This window comes from Myotis brandtii, unplaced genomic scaffold (assembly GCF_000412655.1).
Source record: "Myotis brandtii unplaced genomic scaffold, ASM41265v1 scaffold548, whole genome shotgun sequence".
NCBI classification, from domain to species: Eukaryota; Metazoa; Chordata; class Mammalia; order Chiroptera; family Vespertilionidae; genus Myotis; species Myotis brandtii.
Window position 1 is genome coordinate 1,670,522 of NW_005370031.1, and position 4,824 is coordinate 1,675,345.

At 47.7% G+C, this 4,824-nt stretch overlaps 1 pseudogene; it reads left to right on the top strand.

The window, feature by feature from the left end:
• Positions 1-1,188: 1,188 nt before the first annotated feature.
• Positions 1,189-2,169, top strand: LOC102261122 (annotated as a pseudogene).
• The last annotated feature ends 2,655 nt before the right edge of the window (positions 2,170-4,824 follow it).

The following is a 4,824-nucleotide window of genomic DNA, read 5'->3' on the forward strand; positions in this document are numbered from 1 at the left end:
GTGGGGTTGCTGAGACCCAGGCTGGGCCTCTGGGCACAGATCCACAGTTTCGGAGATCAACTCTACCAGGTCGCCCAGAGGCCATGTGGCTGGGTCGCAGGGTGCCGGAACCTCGTGCCCGTTCAAGACGTGACACAGAGAGGAGGTGCGGGAGGAAATCCAGAGAATGGGATGTGGGGGTTCAAGACTCACTTTTTGGGCTTTGTCCTTCTTGGCCTTGGTCCTTTTCTTTCGGGCCTGGAGCGCAAGCACTGCAGGAGAGGGATGGATGAAGGGCGAATGTGGAAGAAAGGAGGTGACCCAGGTGAGGGTGGAGACCTAGCAGAGGCGCGAGGTCTGATTGCGGGGCCACCTGAGCGGCAGCTCCCGGGCAAGCACCACGGCTTTGGTGAAGCTGCCGGCCAGGAGGTGGGCGGCCCAAGGGGTGCAGAGCAGCGCCGAGGCGGGGTGTACCAGAGGGGGCCGGCTGGCGGGGATCTGCCTCGCAGGCGGAGAGTGAGGTTCTGCAGTGGCCCCAGGATGCGTGTTGGCCCGGCGGGGAACAAGGTGGAAGGAAGTCGGGAGGACCCGCAGCCCTGGGGTGGGGGGGTTAAGGGGCAGCGCCACCACAGTGGAGGGGCTCCACACTGCCGGTTACCCTACTACTGCGGTTAGGAAAAACCCCCGGCGCAAACCCAACCTCGCCCCGGAGGCCTGTGCACTTGACAGGAAGCAACTCCTGCTCCAGCCTTGGCCCAAAAGCAAGCCTGCGCCTGCCCTGCCCCATGGCGGCGCACACCTGCGTGGTGGGTGAGTGCAAGCCTACCACCTGCTCCAGAGAAGGCGGGGCAGTAAAGAATGAGGGCGGGGGGCGGGGGAGAGGAAAGAATGTGGAGTGTCTGCGATGAACAGGTGCTTGAGAATGAGGCTCGGAAGCCTGGCGGGGAGGTTTGTTCTGTTTGTCCCCTGGCTGCCCCTTAGGAAGGGCGGAGAGCAAGGCTGTGAAGGTTCCCTGTGCGCTCAGTCAAGTTCCGCAGCCAACTGGAATTGGCCTCAGTTTCCTGGTCTGTAAAATGGGTTAAGAGTGTCCCAGTGCCTTCGCTGACCTTTGAGGGCCAATTGAGATACTATATAAAGAAAATGAGGGCTTCCTCTCGCCAGGCATCCTCATGGGAGTGACATCGTCTTTAAACCCTGCGTGGCAATCCCTGACGCTCTGCCGTGATGCCCAGGGAAGACAGGGTGACCTGGAAGTCCAACTACTTCCTTAAGATCATCCAACTTCTGGATGATTATCCAAAATGCTTCATTGTGGGAGCAGCCAATGTGGGCTCCAAGCAGATCTGCATGTCCCTCCACGGCAAGGCTATGGTGCTGGTGGGCAAGAACACCATGATGTGCAAGGCCATTCGAGGACATCTGGAAAACAACCCAGCTCTGGAGAAACTGCTGCCCATATCTGGGGGAATGTGGGCTTTGTGTTCACCAAGGAGGGCCTCACTGCTGAGATAAGGGTCCTGCTGCTGGCCAATAAGGTGCCAGCTGCTGCCCGTGCTGGTGCCATTGCCCCGTGTGAAGTCACTGTGCCAGTGCCAGCCCAGAACACTGGTCTGGGGCCATAGAAGACCTCCTTCTTCCAGGCTTTAGGCATCACCACTAAAATCTCCAGGGGCACCACTGAAATCCCGAGTGATGCACAGCTGATTAAGACTGGAGACAAAATGGGAGCCAGCGAAGCCACACTGCTGAACATGCTGAACATCTCCCCCTTCTCCTTTGGGCTGATCATCCAGCAGGTGTTTGACAATGGCAGCATCTACAACCCGGAAGTGTTTGACATCACAGAGGAATCTCTGCATTCCTGCTTCCTAGAGGGTGTCCACAATGTTGCCAGCGTATGCCTTCAGATTGGTTTCCCAACTGTTGTGTCAGTACCCCATTCTATCATCAATGTGTACAAGCAAGTTGTCTGTGGAAATTAATTACACCTTTTCACTTGTTGAAAAGGTCAAGGCCTTCTTGGCTGATCCATCTGCTTTTGTGGCTGCTACCCCTGTAGCAGGAGCCATGGCCACCACTGCTGCTCCTGCTGCTGCTGCAGCCCCAGCCAAGGGTGAAGCAAAGGAAGAGTCGGAGGAGTTGGACAAGGATACGGGATTTGGTCTCTTTGATTAATTACCAAAAGCAACCAGCTCAGCCAGCTCTATTTGAGAAACAAGGAAATAAAGGCTTACTTCTCTTAAAAAAAAAAAAAAGAAAGAAAGAAAAGAAAAGAAAATGAGGGAAGAAGTGAGAAAGAAAAGGAAGAGCGAGCAACACAAAAGAAAGATAGGAAGAAACCTGTAAACCTATTGTCACTTAAATAGGGAATATAGTCAATAGTGTTGTAATGATGGTATGATGCCAGGTGGGTACTGGAAATATCGGGGAATACTTTGTAAAGTATAGGATTATCTAACCATTATTCTGTAATTAATATGAAACCTGAAACTAATACAAAATAATATTGAATGTAAAGAAATGAAAATAGTGAAATTTTTATAAATTTCAAAGTTTAAATAAAGGCTGTAAAGGACGGCAGGGGGAGAATACAAATAGTGCTTTTCATTTTACCACTTTATTGTCTTTTCATTACATGAAGAAGACAGTTGTCTTTATATGGTGATTTTATACTTTTCTAAGTCATTATCTCATTTGATGTTCAGGGCAACTTAAAGACAAGATAATTATTCCCTCTACTATTCAAAGAAAGGAAATCATGGTGTCTGGCCCCAATGATTCAATCACCACATCCTTATTGTAAAGCAGGATTAGTGAAATTTTCTGTGAAGGGTCATATCTATACTAATAAAAGCCTTGGGGGCGATCAGACCAGCAGGGGAGGGCAGTTGGGGGCTATCAGGCTGGCAGGGGAGCAGATAGGCATCAATCAGGCCGGCAGGGAAGCAGTTAGGGGGCAATCAGGCTGGCAGGCAGAAGTGGTTAGGGGCAATTAGGCAGGCAGGCAGGCAGGCGAGCGGTTAGGAGCCAGTGGTCCCAGATTGTGAGAGGGATGTCTGACTGTCAGTTCAGGGATCAGGCCTAAACCGGCAGTCGGACATCCCCCAAGGGGGGTCCCAGATTGGAGAGGGTGCAGGCCAGGCTGAGGGACACCCCCCCGCATGCACAAATTTCATGCACTGAGCCACTAGTAATAAAATAAAATTTAAAAAAACTATGGTGAACTGGAGACTATGTAGTCCATCAATTAATAGCAGTGGCTGTGGGTCCAGCAGGCCACAGTTTTAGTTTTAAAAATGTCAGACTTTTCTTTTGAAATATAACAATTTTAAAATGATGGCAACTAACTAAAAAAAGAAAAATTAACCATTTTGTTTTTCAAGCAAACAAGTCATTGAGAACTCTGTTTTATGGCCTCAGGCTGATACACGTTAAAAATGATTTCACATCCCAGAAATAAATTGATTTAGCATACCCCACTGAGAATATCATCTTTCAGAGGGGTACTGCATGCTTTTACATGTTGTTGAGTAGGGTATGGATTTCAGAGGCAGAATTAAAGAAATGCAAATACCCACTGATGTACAACAATTTACTTCACTTGAAGCAGAATGGTTCTATGATAATCTATATTTGTCTCTTTTCAGTCAATTCAAGTTTTCTCTCAAGCTAAAAATTACTCATTCACATAATTCTAAATTATTTTTTGTTAATCCTCACCTGAGGATATATTTCCACTGATTTTTAGAGAGAATGGAAAAGTGGGAAGGAGGGAAGGATAGAGAGAGAGGAACATCGATGTGAGAGAGAAACATTGATTGGTTGCTTCCTACATGCTCAACTGGGGCCAGGGATCAAACCTGCAACATAGATACGTGCCATTGACCAGGAATCAAACCTGTGATTCTCCGGTGCTTGGGCTAATGCTCTAACCACTGAGAAAGACCAGCCAGGGCATTCTAGGCTATTTTAAAAATATATATGAAGAATAAGCTTAAGAAGTCTCAATGAGATCTCTTGCTGACATTAGTTGTTTGGATCAGTGATTTGTTAAGGGGGTTGGTATCGTTCATTCCAGGAGAACATTTTAGATTACCAAATCAATGGTTGTGCGGAGCTAGTACTAAAATGAAGTAGAAAGAGGTCCAGAAATGCTCCAGATAGTCCCAAATATAAAGAGCTATTCTGGCCCCCCCCCCCCCCCCTTTCAAACATCCCCAGTAAATGTTCATGAACATGAAAAGCCTCTTCATCTGTGAGGATAGCCTCATTTCATTTTCCATAGAAACACAAAGCCCCAAGAAACCAAAAACACCAATCAGAAAGGATATATGCACCCCTATGTTCATAGCAGCACAATTCACCATAGCTAAGATTTGGAAACAGCCTAAGTGCCCATCAGTAGATGAATGGATTAGAAAACTGTGGTACATCTACACGATGGAATACTATGCTGCTGTAAAAAAGAAGGAACTCTTACCATTTGCAACAGCATGGATGGAACTGGAAAGCATTATGCTAAGTGAAATAAGCCAGTCAATGAAGGAAAAATACCACATGATCTCACTCATTCATGGATAATAAAGACCATTACAAACTTTTGAACAATAATAGATACAGAGGCAGAGCTGCCTCAAACTGATTGTCAAACTGCAGCGGGAAGGCCAGAGAGGGTTGGGGGGCAGAAGGGAGGGGAGTAAGAGATCAACCGAAGGACTTGTATGCATGCATATAAGCATAACTAATGGACATAAGACACTGGGGGGTAAGGGAGGGCAGGGGATTGTCAAGGGGGGGGGGAGGACACATATGTAATACCCTTTGTAATACTTATAATATTTTTTT